The sequence below is a fragment of the Ixodes scapularis genome, unplaced genomic scaffold (assembly GCF_016920785.2).
Source record: "Ixodes scapularis isolate PalLabHiFi unplaced genomic scaffold, ASM1692078v2 PGA_scaffold6__148_contigs__length_123643588, whole genome shotgun sequence".
Taxonomy (NCBI): domain Eukaryota; kingdom Metazoa; phylum Arthropoda; class Arachnida; order Ixodida; family Ixodidae; genus Ixodes; species Ixodes scapularis.
Window position 1 is genome coordinate 2,155,797 of NW_024609881.1, and position 19,808 is coordinate 2,175,604.

The 19,808-nt window shown below is 47.1% G+C and overlaps 1 non-coding gene and 1 pseudogene across 1 annotated transcript; one reads left to right on the forward strand and one right to left on the reverse strand.

Moving 5' to 3' along the window:
- Positions 1 to 7,910: 7,910 nt before the first annotated feature.
- Positions 7,911 to 7,983, reverse strand: Trnas-gga. Its single transcript has one exon. It is a non-coding gene; the product is annotated as a tRNA-Ser (tRNA).
- Positions 7,984 to 10,682: 2,699 nt separating this feature from the next.
- Positions 10,683 to 13,288, forward strand: LOC115326037 (annotated as a pseudogene).
- Positions 13,289 to 19,808: the final 6,520 nt, after the last annotated feature.

Genomic DNA, 19,808 nt, shown 5'->3' on the forward strand with positions numbered 1-19,808 from the left:
GCCGCCGCATACATCCGGGACCTTTCCGTGTCGGCGCCTGATCCCCCTACTCCTTTCTAGTATGCGCCGCCTTTTCCATTGCTTGGTGGCGGGTATGCCGACACTTTCATTTCCTGTTTCAGTACTTTATGAACTGCATTTGTTTATTTTCTGATCTAAAATACTGAACAAAAACTATGTTTATGAATAAGTGAAACGGTTCGCGCCACTTATATTTTGTATTACGACTAAAAAGAAGCTTTTAGTGACTCTGACCAGTCTGTCTATGCTAGATCGCAAACTCAACGATGAAGTTAACTCAATCGGTCGCTGATTGGCTGTCCTTTTGGTCACGTGATGTGACGTTGCGATTGAGTTTTTCCCTACGGATTCCGATGGAGTTCGAGCTATGCTGGTGAAATAATGAAGTTCGCGGTGACGTCAAAATGTCGTCACGATTGAGTTTGGCGATGGAGATAACTTTGTAGTAGTCGGGCAGCAAAAGTTGCCAAAGTCAATGAAGATGGCGACGTTCAAGCTCGCGGACGGGGCGGACCAAAGCGGACTATCGCTACGTTTTTATGCGTTCGCCGTTCAAGGTTCGTCAGGGTCGTAATCGGGGAATACTGCCTGACACTGGCTGGTGCTGACATTTGCCGTGGAAGCTTTGGCGGCGTCGCGAGGGGCCCCATATGGTGACCGCCGAGCAGCAAGTGCTCTCTTTGAGCGTTGCTGGCGGCACATTTTGCTGCGACGAAGACGTCACCGTTCGTCGGTGTGCTGCGATTCGCATTCTTTGGATGCTACAGAGGCGATAATCGATAACCCGGGGCTGAAGGTGGGTGGGCTTCGCACGCCAAGTGAAGACGTAAAGACGACGGCCAAGAAGTTCAGCGATGCGAATTCAGCGGTGTTGTCGGTAAGTGCTCAATACACATTTTCTCAATGCGCTTGCACGAGAGCTCTCGGCAGAAAACGGGTGCCTCGTTCACCGTGATGAGTGTCGTGTGAGATAGTCGCACGGATTCAAGCTTACTCGTGATTGCACGTGTATCATCCAAATGTCTCGGGCCTCAACATGTGGAAATTGTTCTGCTGCAGCACGTTGTGTACGTTTTCATTTTACGATTGCAGGTTCAAGCTGGTACAGTATCTTGTTCTTTGCTTGTGTTGTCTGAAACGTTTCTGCTGCTTTTCTACCACACCGGGTAGGGCGCCTCGTCAAGCTGCAAGCCATGCAGCTTGAGGTTTGACATTATATGCCCCATCTCCCACCTTTGTATATAAAGGAAAATAAAGAGATTATAAACTCAATTGACACCTCTTTACTCTGAAGGCATAATTTTGGGTATTGTGCAAGACAAGTGGAATATCTCCACTTTTTTTTTCAACTTTTTTGTTATTACATTTTCAGCCTTTTTGGGATGCTATGCAACTACTATCTCCAAGTAGAGGCTGCATTAGCATATAGAATTTCTATCTAGTCTTGATGTGCTTTTGGACAACTGAGAAGGTTATGAAACATTCATGTCAGATACCGCCTCACTGTTGTGTGCAGGTGACAGCGACAAAACCCTGAAGCCATGCTTGCACACCCATTCCTCGCAACCCCAATGGGTGCTCTGCTGTTCTGAGGCCAAGCTTAACAAAAAGCAATGCTTAGGATTCTGTCGTAAAGCAGTGAATAGGATGCTGAAAAGCAGGTTTCGGTGGTTGCAAAGGTGCTAGGCACAGCAACATCATTTGACTTTCTGCGCAATGAGGGCTTGTATAGCTCTATTTCGGGGCCTCTTCCTTGAGCCCCAAGAGTCCGACCCCGAGGACGGTGTAAGCTTTGACAACAGAGGACACGCTGTGCAGTGCTGAAAATCTGAGAGGTGACCACCTCTGCAAGTATGTGCTGCCTACCAGGGTCTCCCTGCTCAAACTTGAAGCCTGGCAGCTGTTGAGGCTACTACGAGCTTTGTCTCTCGTCACATCTGCGAAATATACTTGTGTGTATCCGCTTGCAATGTTTTGTCATACTTTGTAACTTGCCAAATCAAGTAGACACGGTAAGTCCCTTTGGCTGCAGAGTGGTCTACCTAAAAATAGTTTAACCGGAGTTTTGGTATGGCACCTAAAAATGGAAGTTTGTAACAAGTTGATGTTTCTGAAATATCTTTTTAACACAATGTTTTTGGCAGGGTAACCTTGAAAAAATGTAAACCGCATAAGCAAATTGTCGAGCCATTAGAATAGAGAATAAAAGAGGGCCTCCTTATGGGTGGCATCTTGTTTCCCATTGACTGCATAAGCATTCTGGCTCTAACAGTATATTGTTCCAAGTATAGAGGAAGAAAAGGTGAAGAATTAACTGGTTGCTGGTATCTGGACGATTGAACTTGCACCGCCGTGTCACCGTTAATCGTGAAATTTCTGGTTCCCTGTATATGAAATGTACATCGACATCTGAAGTCGAGATACCGAGTCCCGGCACATAAACAATTGCACCGAGATTTCCTGACCCAAAATTTGTATTCGATGTATAACAATTTTGTCGGGTATGACCAAGGTAGTGCTGCAAACATTTTTTCCATGCTATACTGAAATCATGAAAGACGCAAAATGGTGCCTAGGGAGCATGTTTTATTGTGCATGGAAATTCTGCACCCCCATGAGGGGCAGCACGAGTGTGGTCAGTGAAGATGACTGCTGGCTATCTGCAGCTGCTTGTCCCTCCACAGCCTGCAAACAAAGTACACGAAAAGGGTGAATGTTTATAAAAACAAGCATTTTTAAAGACTATGTTACAGAAATTGCATAGAACAAGAAAATCCCAGGGGTGTGGTGAGCACTAGTGTATGGCATACCACTGCTTTTATCTTCTTTTAGAACTCTTATGCAGTGCTGGAAATATCAAGAGTGCGAGACTCCTGAAAGACATTTTGTTTATGCGGGCACCTTCCTAACCAAGGAACTGCTCAGACCAGCACACTCATGCTGTGGGTCTTCCAGTACAACATGCAACCTATGAAGCAAGCAGCCTTGAGCAATGTGCACCTAGCATAATCCAATTACTTTGCAGCAGACAGGCCTGCTCTGTCCATCACATGAAAAATGGAAAGCGAAAAGTTGGAAATCACTCACTTCGAAACACAACACAAGGTCCGAAAATGAGAAGGAGCGAAAACAGAAGAGTCTTGCATTCACTTTCCTTTATGCTATAACTGTCTGTCATAACTGATTCCCAATGACAAGTTAAACGTTGTTCCCGTCAATGTTTTTGGTGCTGTGGAAGTTCAGCTCTTCCGCATTGCATTGAGCAAACAACAAAGATTGTGAGCCCAAGCTGCTCTGGGTGTAACTCAATAAAGCAAGGACGAAGAAACTTGGCCTGGAATAATTCATTAGTGCCATATGACACAGGTTTTCTTTCGACGGTTCTCCAAACAATGCTTGCCAGCCAATTTTAGACCTTGACTTGATTTTAGACCTTGAGCAAGCGCGCCCCTGGCCATTCGGCCACGGGCGCGCTTGCTCGGAGACGTGCAAGGAAATATGTGCTAGTGCCGGCACTTGGGCTAAGCCTAGGCAGAAGTTTAAACCGTCAAGTGATGATGACAAAGTTTGTCCGTGTTTGTCCAGTTCAGTACGCAGAAAATATTGCTCTGTGTGGTGGTGAGAACCATCTGCTACTTACTCTCAACTGTGAGAGATTGTGATATCTAGCCAAAGGTGGAGGACGTGAATACCTGAGTGCAAAAAATGAAGAGAAGTATACAAAACTGCACGCCGATGATTTTGCCGAGTTCGACGGGCAATGCCTAGCCAGGTGCGTCCTGCTTCCACAGCCCTTTGCAGCAAATATTTTTAGAAGTGGACCTTTTAAATAAATAGCAGACACCGGTTTTGGAATTGGTGAGCCAGTTTTGTCTTAGTGTCATTCCCTTGTCAATTTCAGGGCAGTGGGTAGATGTGGTGCTGCCGGGAATGTTCGGTGGAAGCAGGTTGCTGTCAGGAAACAGGACCGGAGGCACCATCTTTTTCCTGACACAGTCTCATTAATTGGATCTGTGTCTTGTCCGACACAAAACTCAAGTAACCATGTGTGGATTGTCTCTGCACCATGTGTACACTTAAGTTTTTGTAAGTCTTGCTGAGGTGTCACCTTGCTAGAAACATCAACACGGTTGGACCTACAGTCACCTTGGGAGCTACCGACCAGGCACAATAGGTTAATGACAGCATCTTCTACATAGTTATGCACAGTGCAGGTCATGTTCACATTTTTGTGCAATTGCTGAGATGGGTACAAAAGCTGTCACTTTGGGCCACTGGAGCCAGCGCAGTTTACCATGATCACAGTGTAGCAAAGCTGCAACCCCACAACATCAATGGCCACCAGCATGAGGCTACCGACGGCACTCATGCATAATATATGTCCTGACACAGGCGCAAACCACGTTTATGGAGATGAATCCAGACTGTTTTTTATACCTACCATTTGGTGGTGGTGGAGCTGCCATCTGTGCTGGGTCCTCACTAGCACCTTTAGCCACAGCAGATGAGTCCTGCATCATCCAATCAAACACAAGCTAACGCACAACAAATTGGCAGCCTTTCTGGTTCCGCGTTGATGTAATGCCCATTGCCTACACTTAAGAATTCAGGTATCGGAGTGCCTCATGCACAGCTCTAGAGAAATTAACTCGTCAGCATGAGCGCTACGATCCGAGCTTTCAAAGAAACATCACGAGGCAGCACACTCGTGCAAAGTCAATAAGACCAAAAACAACACGGTGCCTGTTTACTACAAGTAGCAAGTTTTAGGAGACCGTTACCGTGTTCTGCGGTGGCCACGGTACGGCTGGTAAGGCTTTAAGCGCGCTGAAAAGCATGCTTCAAAGTTACAGCGCGAGCTCCCAGTAGCAATTTCGCTGCTTACGGCAACGGTACGCTAAAACCGCCCATTGAGATGCCATGCACTTACCGACACTGCAGCCGAGATGCCGTGTGGCGACGGACGAGGCGCGTCCGCCCTCGAAATCATGCGCCTTCTTCCGTGTCTTAGCGAGGAACCTTTCTTATACGGGCCAAGATTCTGTCCTACTCCTCGAGTTCAGCGAGGACACTTGGTTCACGTCCCCCCCCCCCAGACTGCCGAGTGGTAATCGCGACGTGAAAAAGCCCGACTTGACAGCAAAAATTCCAAAAGTGAGGCAAATCTTCGTACAGACACACGAGCACTTTACGTGCGACACCCACCGTCGGCCATGACGATTCATCACAATCGCGATGCAGCTCACGCATTGCGATCATCTAAATTGTTTCACTTACGTAAAAAGACATGATTCATGCGACCTAGACTTGACACCGGTAATTATATTTAGATTGTACCGCATTATACATTTTCAGAAGTTAAAAATGTTGCTTTTACAAGACCCTTCGATGCGGCGTTGCGCATTTCCCTCTAGGGATATATTTTGGGGACAAATCCCGATGAAGTTTCAACTCAATCGCCACTCTCCGTCGACGTCACCAACGCGCCGCGATGAAGTTCCCTGCCAGTTGAGTTCGCCGCCGATTGAGATTAGGCTCCTCCCACCGGCGACGTCACGATGAAGTTTCTTCATCGCTTTTTCCAGCATAGACAGACAGTAGTAAGCCCAGGACCAAAGACGTCACCACATTTGGCGCGCTTTCGGTACCGAAAGTCGCCCTCGTCGGTGGAAAAGGTTTCCACGTCGTCCGGTTAAAATATGATGCACTGATATTTAGTCACTCTCTCCGTGCCCGCTGGCTTGCACAAACCCCAAGAGACGTGGAAACCGCAAAAAAGGTGGACGCTTGAATATGATTGCATGGCCCCTTTAGCCTTTCGCTATGGGTGTAATGAGGAGATTTTAATTGAGTTTCAGAAGTGTAAATACCTAGGAATTATATTTACACCTAAAGTTAATTGAGAAAACCACGTTAATTTTATCTTCCCCTGCCCTTAAAAGCGTGGGATATGTTAAACGATCGCTAAAATCTTAGTCGAAACAACTCAACTTGCTAGCTTGTTAAACACTTATTAGGCCTATTTTAGAGTATGCATCCATAGTCTGGGACCCTTATTTAAAAGGAGATATTAATCTGCTTAATTCGATTAAGGCTAAAGCCATCCAATTTATTTCTAGATTTGTTTTTCTTTCTTTTTCAACCTTTATGTTATCGTTGGGGCTTGATTCTCTTTCCTTCGGGCGTACTATTGAGCGACTAAAACTTTTACATAAAATTGCTAACGAGGATTGTGGCATTAAACTTACTAACTACATTTCCTTCTCACTTAGCACATGCACAAGACATTCACATCCTTTAAACATTATTCCATTTCAGCTTCACATCAACTGTTTTCAAAATTCTTTTTTCCCACGCACAATAACACTTCGGAATAAACTAGACGGGTCAATTCGTACGCTCCCCTATGATGCTTTTGTTTCATAAATTTCCACAATTACTCTTGTTTAATATGCGACTGTTCTTTTGTCTGCTAATTTTAGGGGGATTTCGTCTGTATATTGTTCTGCATATCTCATCCCTTTGTACTTTATTGTGTTCTTTTTCCCCACTCCTGCAATTACCTTCATTGAGGTCGCAGTATTTGGAAATAAATAAATAAATCACAATGGCGGCTAATGCAACATCAATGACTTCCACAAACATATTTTCACAAAAAGAAAGGAAAAAGAAAATGTTACGTGTGTAGTATGCAGATTCTGAGTATTTTGTTGACACATTGTCACGGCTGGTTTTCAGAAATGTATACGCACAGGGATACAGCCATGAGTTCCAGACAACAGAGCCAAAGTTTGCAGCCTTCATTTCAGGCTACAGGCAAGGTATCAAATTGCAAAAGTGTAAATTGGGAAAGATGCTGAAAGTGGATGGCAAATGTTTGCAGCCGACGTCTTGAGAGCCACCCACAGTACCTTCAATTTTTCCAATAAAATATAAATATTATTCTAGTCACTGAATGGGCGAGGCGACTGAATGGGTGGGCAAGGCACGTCTCTTTCGGACGCCTGGCCTCGAGCAGCGCAGGTTGCCTTCCGTCGTCCTTCACCTGTGCGACCACGCCCGAGGCTCACAAGGTACGAAAGTGTGATCGAAGGCAGGAGGCTAGTGCTGGACACTTTTGTTGGGTGGATGGACGGATGCTAATGACTGTATTTTTTATAACGGCACCTAGCTGAAAAACCAATATCAACCAAAAGTATGATTCCCCCCCTCTGCCCTTCTGAAGAGCTTCTAGAAGCTCTCAACATGGATAACCTCACCCTTGCAAATGAGACACGATGCAAGAAAAGGTACGGGACGACTCAAAACCCAACCGGCGCCACCCGTGATCTTACCCTTGTCAATCCAAGGCTCCCCATAAACTAGACCATCTACCCGGACGCTTGGGGCAGCGACAATTTTCCCATCAAAATTGCCATTCGTCACCAGCCACCTCAAAACAAGAAGACTATGATAATAATGCAATTAATGCAAAGGTGCAAGCGAGCCAGAGAAGAATAACAATAATCCCTAGTGAAGGGGAACAAGGGGGACGAAGGACAAACACAAATCTCCAAACACAGCCAGGTGACTGGTGTGTGACTGAAAAAACCTCCATGATCCTGGTATCGAACCAGGGACCTCTTCATTTCCAGTGGGGCACTCTGCCCACTGAGCTAACCAGGAGTTAGACGTCAGAGGAGCAAACAGGTTTTAACAGCTGCCACCAGTCCAACGCAGAGGGTGAATGGCCTGCGTTTTAAGGATATCATGATAATGCAATTAATGCAAAGGAGCAAACAAGCTGGACAATAACAATAATAATCCCTGGAGAAGGGGAACAAGGGGGACAAATGAGAAATACAAATCTCCAAACACAGCTAGGTGACTGGCGTGCGACTGAAAAAATCTGCCTGGTCCTGGTGTCGAACCAGGGACCTCTCCATTTCCAGTAGAGCGCTCTACCAACTGAGCTAACCAGGAGTCAGACATCAGTAGAGCAAAGGGGTTTTAACAGCTGACATCAGTCTAACGCCAATAAGGGTGAACGGCCTGCATTTTAAGGTTATGATGATAATGCCTCCATGATCAAGTGGGTCTGCTTCAAGAAGCTATTATGCCATCGGAGTTGCCCAGGGAGCTGTTCTCTCCCCGGCTCTTTCCAACTTGAACATGGCCCTCCTAGTGAGCAAGTCAGAAAAGATACCAAAAGTAAAATTTACAATATGTGGAGATGATATTGCAATCTGGACCTACGGAGGTACTCCAGAACAAAGAAGGAAAACCCCGCAACGAGGCCTTGATACCATTGACCGATTCCTCAAGAAGACTGGTCTTAAACCTTCATTAGAAGAAACCAAGTACATGGTCTTCACCAAGAATGAAAACCCAACTCTATGCCTTCTATTCGATGGTACACCAATCGAAAAAGCTATGTCGCGCAAAATCTTAGTTGTCACCTTCTATGCTAGAAGATTCCCGGCGGAATGGATCACCCAAATCTCCTAGACTTCGAAGCAAGGTACAGCACTCATTCGACGCATTGCCCAGAAAATGGGAGGAGCCGGTGAGATGATTGCAAAGACCTTAGTCCAAGCCGTACACATGTGTAAGGTAATGTACGGAGCCATTTACTACACACTTGGCAAAAGCCAATGGAAAGCGCTCGAAAGACTCCAAAACGACGCCAGATGCTGCATTTCTCCCTGTATCCAGCTATTATGGCGCATTCACACTGGAAGCGGATCCGCGTTCGCGAAGCGGTCGCGGATGCTGTTCGCGAGCGACCCCGTTCAGACACACCGAGAGGCGGTTGGCGGTTTCTCGGCGATCACGCGTGATCTTTTGAGACTTGCGTTTGACAACCCTGTTTTACAATCCAAAATCCACTTTAAGTCAAGATCCAAAGCCAAACTTTTGCTATTTTGGCACTCGGAATATTTTTCTCCGGGATGTTCGCACGCATATCACGAGTTCAGGAGGCAAAAAAAGAAGCATGGACCCGCCAAACTCGCCTGTGATTCCCTCGACTTCGCCCACAAGCAAAGCCCAGCTAGGCGCGCCTTGCTGACTCAGAACAGGATGCCCCCGACCTTTTCTTCGAAGTGGACCCTTCCCGCATGAATAGCTGACCTTGTTTTAGGTAGAGTGCCTTCATGTGCGCTTCGCATAGAGTGATGCCAACTGCCTGTTTCCCTTTCCCACACCCTCTTCCACCGCCATTTTGTTTCTCTCATTGTTTCCCCGTGCGCCGGAAAGTGGCCTTTGTGTCCATCGGTAATCCTATTCGAGGGGGAAAATGCTAATCTTCCCTCCGTGGGTTCCACAACGCTGCTCCGAACTTCTGAGATAAGGTGCTTGTTTCCGGGAGGGTTATAAGCGCCACGGATAATCACCGAGGAACAAAATGGCTGCTGGTTTGTCGGCGAGTGGTATTACAAAGGGTGGCATCACCCTAGCAAAGCGCACATGAAGGCTCCCTAGTTTTAGGGATAGAGGGCCAGCTTTCCCCCTTCGTTGTTCGCTCTTATCATTTTCGAAGTTGTGAGCGGTGGGGTGGACCGTGGTGCGGGGGAATGTGTTTGGTGCTAGACGGTCGTTGCTTCGTTGGTGGCGGACTCTCCTCTCGTCACTCGCTCGTCGATCGAGTCTACTGTTTGTTTGGGATTAAGCTCAAATAAACGTCGTATGGATTACCTCTGCATTGTCTGGTACGTAAACTTTATTCCTTGAGTAGGTTCCCTTCATTTATTTTATTAGTAGTAAACGTTACAGGTCGAGCTAGCGCAGGTACCCTGCCCCCTCCGCGGTAATGCGTTCGCTACGCAATCAAGCTCACGACGTCTTTTTCGGTCTTCGTGGTGGTCATGCACGGTGTCAAAAGCTTTCAATAGTTCACGCGACTATCCTAGTTGGTAGAAAAGCTGACATTTCGGTCGATCAGGGGCGGGTTCCGACGTTCTACAGCCAGAGATTAACAAGGCAGCGAGCTTGGGCTGTGGCACCCGGAATAATAAACAAACTCTTACCCGAACCAAATCACCGGTGCGAAGCCCGCTAAAATTACGAGTCAAATCTTTTCGCGGCGGATTCAAGTGGCGGACGTGAACATCCAGTTTCTCCGTTGATTTGTCAAAAGCTAAGACTACAGCGCTAGGACTACAGCGCCTTGGACGCCTCACCAGCGACAGGTGCCGTCTTGTTTTGAAAGTCGCTGACGTGACGTCAGCGTCGCGTTGTGATTGGTTGCCGCTTTGCGGTTCGTGAAAGCGGTTGGGAGAAATCGGTCCCGAAGCGGTTGGCAAAAACGCGCTCCAACCGCTCGATCCTAGCCGCTTTGCGGTTGAGAACGCGCGGATCCGCTTCGCGAACGCGGATCCGCTTTCAGTGTGAACGCGCCATTACGGCCTTCGCTCTCGCTGAGGGAGCAATGCGATTTTTTCTTGTCGTGTAACGCCACTACTTCCCGCGTGAAGGCGCCACCACCCTGACCTCCCTCAACGCACTCCGAGCCGCCGAGCCGCGCTGGCCGCTCCACACTTCAACTGTATTCGAGTGTTTTGATGCTTCCTTTGTTTCCGATGCGTGATCACGCATTTGACTGCCTTGATTCCGGTCAGCTGAAAGTTTCGTGCGGACGAGGCTGAACGACTTGCCTGAGTGGACAACGTATTGCACGCCGTGTATCGGATATCGCGCTGATGGTGTACTGCTGTGTGCCGTTGTGTAAATCCCGGTCTGGGAAGACTCCAGGTGTTTCTTTTCATCAATTTCCGAGCGACGAAGAACTGTGTTCTAAATGGAAAAAGAACATTTCACGAGAAAATCTGACTATCAACGACAAGTCGGCCTCAACTGTTTGTAGCAGACATTTCCGTCATAGTGACTATGTTGCTGAGTGCCGCGTCAAAAAGCTCCTTCCGGGTGCCGTGCCGACCGTCTTTGAAGACTATCCATCCTACCTGGCGCCGAAGGCGAAGAAGCCTCGCAAGGACCCTGTACCTCGCGATTCCCTACCCCCTCGGAAACCAACGAAGCGGAAAGCCGAAACAGCTGAATACTCGCACGACGTTTGCGATGCGTCGGACGGCGTTCCCGACCAGAAACCTTGTGTTTGCACACAAACGACAAACCATGACGCTCAGAGAGCAAGCCGTTATCTTTCCATGATCAGAAGACTTCGCTCTCAGGTCGCATACTACCGCTCCAAGAGCAGGAAGCTTCTGCAACAGCTCGCTGCTGAAAGAAAAGTGGCCAGCTTCTATCGTGAAGATGAGCGGTAAATTCTGTCAAGAAGATTGCTGCAGATTCGGAGAAGGGAGAAAAAAAGGCGCTGTTTCTTCTTCACGAGATAAAAAGCTACGGGAAGAAACGGCTAAGCTACCCCGAAGAGATCATAAGAGAATGTGTGATATGGCGATTTCTTTCGCCTAAAGGCTATGATCATGCTCGAGCATCGAAGCTCCTGACACTTCCAGCAAAGTGCACTCTTCAGAGATACACAGGCCCAAGTCCGACATCATCGGGAATGAGTGCCGCCATAAAGGAAAGGCTGATTCACGAAGCCCCAATGCTCAGCAGCAAGCAGCACATGGCGTCATTAATCATTGACGAGGCTGCCATAAAGCCTAAGTGCATTTACGACAGGAAAGGTGATGCGGTGTTTGGCCTCAGGGACAAACCGGATAGCAGTACGCCCTCTAGCTCAGAAGAAACACTCGCAAACAGGGTCCTATGCTTCGTCCTCAATGGCATTACTAGCTCGTACAGGATACCGTGCTCCTACTATTTCACGAGGCAGCTGAGTGGAAGAGACATCTTTACGTGGACCAAGGAAGTCATTTCAGCTGTGGAGTTGTGCGGGCTCGTGGTCGTTCGCATTGCGACGGACAATTATTCCGCAAACACGACGATGTTCAAGCACATGGGAAATGGCTGCCTGTCAACAGTTGTCAACCATCATGATGATCATGACCGAATCATCTTCCTGAGCTTTGACCCTTGCCACATTCTCAAGAACGTCCGAAGCCAGTTCCTCGAACGCAAGCTTACCGATGGCTCAGGTGTCGTCAGTGGTATGTTCGTCCAAAAACTTTATGATTACCAAAAGGACATGACGATCAAACTGGCACGGAACTTGACAAGGAAGCATGTATACCCATCAAACCTAGAGAAGATGAATGTGCTTCGTGCCGTGCAAATATTCTCCCCACAGGTAATTGCAGCCTTAGAACACCTTCAAGGAAACTCACGCGGTGATCCTGCTCTTTATGTTTTCAAAGACGCAAGCCCTACCATTCGTTTCATGAAGACAATGAAGGAATGGTTTGACATTCATGACACGACCTACGCAGGAAGTGCACACAAAAGACCCATCTCAACGAAGGACGACCCTCGACTCGTGTGGCTTGAAAACGAGTTTCCATGCTACGTGAAGGACATCCAGGAAACATCCGTGGCTTCAGGAATGAATGCTTTCACAGATGAGACCTTCCAAGCCTTGCTTTTTAGCACGAAGTCAACTGTGGAGACAACAAAGTTCCTTCTAGCAAAAGGCGCCAACTTTGTCCTGACAAGAAAGCTTAACAGCGACCCCATCGAAGCACTTTTTGGGAGAATAAGGTCCGTGTGTGGTGGCAATGACATGCTCGATGCAAGGGCTGTGACGGCGGCTCTAGATCACATTGTGAAAGAAAAGACTCTGCCTGCTGCAGGGGAAGTCAAGATACCCGATGCTGACACCGAAGACCTCGCTCCAGCTCTACCACCAGCACTATTTGAAGAACTCAGAGACCTAAGAGAACATCCCGATGCTCCTTCACGCTCTGTGACCTACTCTGGACTTGGGTACGTCGGTGGGTATATTGTGAAGCTTATCAGTGACTTTGGATGTGATTCTTGTGTAATGCTTCTGACGACAAGCAAGAAAAATGACCCCTTGTTTATGCTTGTGCAATGTCAAGACAGTAGTGGACTCTCTTACCCAAAGCCAGAGTTTCTTGCTCTCTTGGACAAGATAGTGTCCTTCTTTGAAAAAGCAGTGAAGCACATGCCACGGACAAATGTTCTCCGATCCCTGCAAGTACTGATTGAACCATATCTTGTTGACTCGCCCATCCTGAGCCGCCCAGAAGGTGTCGACAACAATCACGCCAAGCGGTCGGCTAGTTTGATTTCTGAAAAGCTGGTCAGGATCCTTCTCGTTAACTATGCAAGAAAGGTTACGGACAATAATGACAGGCCGTCTGCCTATGTACATAAGCCGTCGAGAAAGCATTTCAGGCTGTAAACTTGTAAGTTTGCCTCGTGTAATTTTCGTGGCGTACTGCTTCAGAAAGCCTACTTGCTTAGCGTGAATAAGCACGGTACATTGTTACTATGTGTCCCAAAATGGCAGTCCGATTGTGTTTTTATTTTTCGTTTGCTACAATAGCGTGCATAGAAAAAGATTGATGTTATAAGCACTACAGCCCATGACCACTTTCACGTTCAAGATTTGTTGCGGCTGAAGCGCGACACCTCCCATAGTAATCGGCCTATTTTTTTTTTAATATATATATAAAGCAGACAGATAAATATCTCTGTGGGTATTTGGCTTTCTGCCGTGGAGTTCTTCTAACAAGCGCAGTAATTTCTAAAACTCGATCTTGGAGCGTACAAAGCGCGGTGGCACAGAAAACGCGCGAGCGTGAAGCGCGCCTCGTACGGAGGGCAGGGGTTAGCAGGGGTTAGAGTTCCTGTATAGCTACCTACGGTAGCAGAGTTGCGCATTCAGCCTCGGTGCGTGGCCGTAGCGCCGGCTTTCCCGCACGAGCTGGATGCTTTGCTCCTCACGTGACTAAATTTGGCGAATAGCGGCGCCGCGCGCGCCGCCGCGCATGGAAAACAGGAGAGGAGGAGAAGGAGGCGGAAAGCAGGGAAACATACGCCGGGGCAAGAGAAACGTCGGCGGAGCGACCGTAAAGGGGGCTTTCTTGCACGCCACCGGATGCTTCGCTCCTCACGTGATGGATCTCGGCGAATAGCGGCGTGGCGGCGCGGGGAAAACAAATGCGCAACTCTGGCTCCCGTAGGGAGCCTATACAGGAACTCTAGCAGGGGTAGGGCGGTAGCGCCCCCACGAGCTGCGGCGACAGGGAGAAACCACCCCCCGTGCGAAGGCCGTAAGAAGAGCGCGCGCCTCTCCGCTCTAGACCGGCCGTGCCCGAGAATGCCTTTTGTGTGTCGCAGAAGTCGCTATTGTCCCCCTACAAGATTACAGAAGATTAAATGGATTGTCCGGTCAAATTTTGTATTCGAGAAAATAATTGAATATCATCGTTATTGCATCCAGACGCATCGTACGTGCAATATCTGAATTCTATATGCATCTCTGCATGAGTAATTGAATTTATACTGCTCCAATCGCACTCTAGCGTAAACGCTGTTTTCGGTGGCAACATTGGAGCTCTGACGTCACACAACACAACGCGAGCATTTCTGTCTCGCCGTTTACCTGCAAGTGAACGCCTCGGCGTGCTTCGTTTTTGTTGTTGTGCGCGACTTGTTTCGTGGTTGGGTGAGTTTTTTTTTTTTGTTGCGCGGTTGGGTGCCACAACCACCGGGCAGCACATGCGAGCCAAGACATGACGTTCCACACTTTTCCGCGAGACGTGCAGTGACGAGCAAAATGGATCGTCGCCGTGCGTAGGGACTGGGTTCCCGTCAAGATCGAGATCCCGCTTATGCAGCAATCATCTCACAGAAGAGAGCTACGAGCTGAGTTCAGCGGACAGAAGGCTTGTAAGCTGAGGTGTGATGCTGTGCTAACGATATTAAACTACGTCCATGCACTCCTCGCCCAGATCGGATCAATCAATTTGTTTATGCAGCGAAACCGAAACCAACAGCTAGACCACCTGGAAACGATACCAGAAGTTGTATTTAGCACGCGTGCAGCCAAATTCTGTTTGACCCGCATGTGCAAATAGAGTGTGACTACGATTCACCAATCTCGTCCAAGTCAAGTGACGACATGCATTTGAACGACTCGCCGGTTGCCTTCGACCCGCGGTCATCGCCTCTGAGGGAAAGACCCGCAGCCTCATCACCAATCCAGTGGATCCGCCGATATGTGCACCCAGATACCGCTTCGTGTACCTAGTCGCCGCTTCAGAGGCGAAATCTGCATCCTTTGCTTTGCAAGCGCTCCTGATTCGATCGGTGGCCGTCGCAGTTGTGTTTGCGCGAAACGGCATACGTTTACTCGAAGCTTATGGCTGTTTTCGAGTAATATTCTGTTAAAAGGCGTGACTTTTTTGCACACGCTTAGGAACTGCAATAAAAGAACCTTATTTCAGTAGAATACAGCCTAGGACAGTAGTTATCAACCATCGATGTTTCGCGGGCCCCTCGTAGATCGGCGGAGATGATGGAGCACCCTGTTCGTGGTGAGAGGAGAGAAAAGGTATAGGTTAAATATAATAATCAATTTAATAAATGGATATAACAAAGGGCTAGAGTGAGGTATACCTCTTTTATTGACGTTCACACGACAAAAACTCGCCCAAAAACAAAACATTTCGACCTGAAAAAAAAAAAAGTTTTTATACCCGGGCTTGACTGATCAGGCAGGGCTTCGCGAACCCCTAGAACCCGAAAAGGCCTTCGCGGACCCCCATTTCTGAACCACTCGCCTAGGGGACTTATATTTTGAAACAAAATACAAGACATCCATCGACCAACGCTTGTTACCCCGACCATCCGACAAACCTTTGCGTTCTGTGACGTCACGCAGCAGCTACGAATGTCAGCCGTTGACAATGGCGAAATTCGGGGTGCAGTTTCGTACCTACGCTCATGAAAGGTTTAGTTAATAACGGGAGATCATATATCAAAATAAAAATGTTGTTTGTCTACATGAAGGCTCCCTCGACGTAACGAGTGCAAAAACTTAAGTACTTCCGGTTTTGACCGGACAATCCCTTTAACCCGTCACTCGAAATACGTACAAAAGCAGCCGCTTCGGTGGCTGGAACGACTAGGCCATCCTCTCGACGTCAGCCTCGCCGTAGCTTTGCTCGTCCTGAGACGACCTACGTCACGATTGCGTTGGATGTCACGTGGTCTCCGCAGGGCTTTCTCCGAGCGCTTGCCAGAGTGGGCCGTTTATAACGAAAAATACAGCCACCAGGCTCAAAATACAAACGTGCGATTGTCATTTACGGATATTGTGGATCATATTCAACCTATTTTTGAACACGACGGGAATATTTCAAATTTCGTTGAAGTATCCCTTTAAAGTTATTGCATCGCACCTAAGGATTCAGTCTTGGGAACAGTACCTGTTTCTTGAGTAGAGAAGTCCTTGAACCTTTGAACGGGGAAACCGGGGAAGCCAACTTCACTTTCACGCGGTGCCGTTGTTGATCAAGAGTGCTAAACGAACGATGGATCAATGAACACGGCGGAAGCCGAAGCCTATAAACTGGAGGGCGGCTCGCGCCATCTGGCAAGTAAGAACAAAAAGTGTCCCAAAAGTAGGAAAAGCTAGAACAAAACAAGAAACTACAACTTTTACCTGTGTCGGCAATCTGAACTTTTGCTGACCCCTCTTTCTCAAAAGGGGTTAGGTACCGCCAACTAACTAATACAAAATTGTGTACGCTGCAAGTTCCAATAAACGGAACAACCTACGCTAGAATAAAACTGATACCAGAGGCTTTGTATCTGTTAAACCGTTTGCCTTTGAACGCCAACAAAACTAAGGTAATCTCGCTAGCAAGACGCAATAATCCCTTACACTGTAAATACAAGTTGGGAAATTGTACTACTGGGTGAAACAAGGAGACGGTAGGCTCTTTAAATCGACCGGAAAATTCGGTTTCTTAACCTATCGCGCTACGACTTTGTGCAGCGTTGCCCACAGATGGTGCATTTTTTTGTAAAATTTGCAAAAAGCGAATTTACCTGAGGAAAAAGTAAAGAAAGAAAAAGGCTTAGCTCCTATGGAAACTCAGCGGCGCCACCGGTCTTCAAACAACACGGCGCCGTTTCGCACGGGACACAAGAGATGGCGCAACGAACGGCGGCGTTTGTTGCGCCATCTTTTGTCTCCCGTGGGAAACGGTGTTGTTTGCGGACCGGTGGCATCGCTGCGTTTCCATAGGAGCTAAGCCTTTTTCTTTCTTTACTTTTTCCTCGAGTAAGTTCGCTCTTCGCAAATTTTACAAAACAAAATGCACCATTTGTGGGCAACGCTACACAAAGTCGTAGCGCGATAGGTTAAGAAACCGAATTTTCCGGTCGATTTAAAGGGACACTGATACCCCCCAAAGTTTGTTTTTAATTTTTTGCCAGGCGCTTCATTATGGTGTCGGAGGACTACCCAATTAATATTTTCCAACAGAGAAGCGTATTTTTTTAATAAAGCCAAAAGACGCAACTGCTCGAAACCGAAACCGAAACCCAACGGAGGTCGGAGAAGTGGAGAGAAGAGAGTGAGTGGCGGAAGTCACGTAGCTACTAGTGACCCTTTTTTTTTTTTCTTCTTCCTGTAGCAGACGACATGCGGCGTACGGGAACTGTGCACCGCGCGATTCTTTTGCAGTTATGTATGTTCCGCCCGTTGTTCTGTACTCCAAGATGAGTTGTTTTGTACATTGAGGAGTTAGTAGTGAGTGCCCGTGGTGAATTTTGATCGGCTCCGAAAAGAATACACCCAAGATGTTGCGTGAAGAGCTGGGTCACATGTCCTGCGTCCGAAACAGAAGTGGCATTGTGCGACAGAGTTTCCGAAAGATCAAAGGGATCGGGACCAATGGCTGGCTGCAATTCCTGTAGACCATATACGGGCACCTCGGAAAGCGGACGCTACCTGATTTATATGCTCCTTGCATTTTGTGGAAAGTGATTACATTGAGTTCGCAGGTGTCAAAAAAGAAATCCCATACCATTTAATTCAGCGACGTGTCGTCCACAAGATTTGTTTCTTATTTTTCTTTTTGTTTGTTTCTTCAGTCATAATTGTAAAAAAAAAAAAAAAAGAAATGTAGACATCAAAAAATATTTGAAAAAAAAAAATAAAAAGGTTTCACGGGGAATCGAACCCGGTCCTGAACGTCCTTCCCACTGAGCTACTGGGGCATATCGAAAATGGGGAATCTCTTTCGTTAGTAATAATTGAGCCGATAAACTGTAAGTTGGAAAGTTTGCTGCTGATTTTCCTCTAGCAAAAACACTCCCGGGTCGAAGTCGGGATGCACCACGCATTGGCGACATTCGCACCTAGTAAAGAAATCGTACGCGTGCATATTCAACTCGAAGTAGACACGTCGTGCTTGACGTTTGCGCGAGCAATGTCTTCAGCCACGAGAAGGGAGCGACGGCTCGGCGACGTCTTCGTGCAAATCGGCTCGGTGATCGGGCGTGTCGTACGGGATGAATACCAATTCTTTGGATCAGTACCAAATTTCTCTTTTAAAGGCAGACAAAATTCGCCGGTACCGCGAACGACAGTTCTGAAATAGAGGTCCCACGCCCGTCGTCCGCTGCCATCGCCGTCCCTGCGAGTCCCACGATACGCGAAACGACGCACGCACAGAATGCTTCCGGTTGTCTGTGGAACTTTTTTTTTCAATCAACGTATTTGCAGCTTTTTAGAAGCCACAAAAAATGGGTTTCATATTTTTTTCTATTTTTAATATTGAGTGTGTGCCTTCAGTGACCCACGACTTTGATTAAATTTGGTGGTCGCATCGATACCTTAGAAAACGGCCCGTGACCGCGGAAAAGAGAGTGAGCGAGACTCGAACCGGCCAGTTCTTGATCGGCGGTTTTCGAGCGGAAAGAAACCGAATTTCGAGCCGCAAATTCTGTTCTGGGTAGTTGAGCTCTCATATGTCACGTACAACTAAAAACCTCGGCGAGCATAAATACCCTGTCAGTGTCCCTTTAAAGGGATACTTCAACGAAATTTGAAATATTTCCGTCGTGTTCAAAAATAGGTTGAATATTATCGACAATATCCGTAAATGACAATCTCACGTTTGTATTTTGAGCCTGGTTGCTGTATTTTTCGTTATAAACGGCCCACTCTGGCAAGCGCTCGGAGAAGGCCCAGCGGAGACCACGTAACATCCAAATCAAATCAAATCAAACCAATTCAAAAATGGCAGAATTCTTCTGCCATTTTTTGTGCCTCGGAGGCACAAAAAATGGCAGAAGAATTCAGTAGTTTCTTTAAGTCCGTCTTCACAGCTGATAATGGCAAAGAAAACTTAACTCTACCTTCTAAAACCTACGCAGATAAAGATCTTGGTGGCTTACACATCACAGAAGCAGGCGTTCTAAAACTTTTACTCGACTTAGACGCAAAAAAGGGTACGGGTCCTGACGAAATTCCTAACATGTTTTTAAAAAAATACGCTGAATGGATAAGCAAGTATTTAGTGCTAATTTTTAACAAGTCTTTGAGTCTTTCTTTGGTTCCCGCAGAGTGGAAAGTCGCAAAAGTTATTCCTACTCATAAGTCTGGCGATAGCTCTTTAACTTCTAACTACAGACCTATATCCCTAACGTGTACTTGCTGCAAGATAATGGAACACATAATTTTGAAATTTATGACAGAATTCACTGAGAAACATAATATACTAAATGCACACCAGCACGGCTTTAGGAGAGGTTTGTCAACGACTTCACAGTTAATCGAGACACTTCATGACTTTTCGATGGGTATAAACAATAGAAGACAAATTGACGTAATTTACTTAGACTTATCAAAGGCCTTCGACCGTGTTTCGCACGTCAAACTTGTAAAAAAACTTAAACAT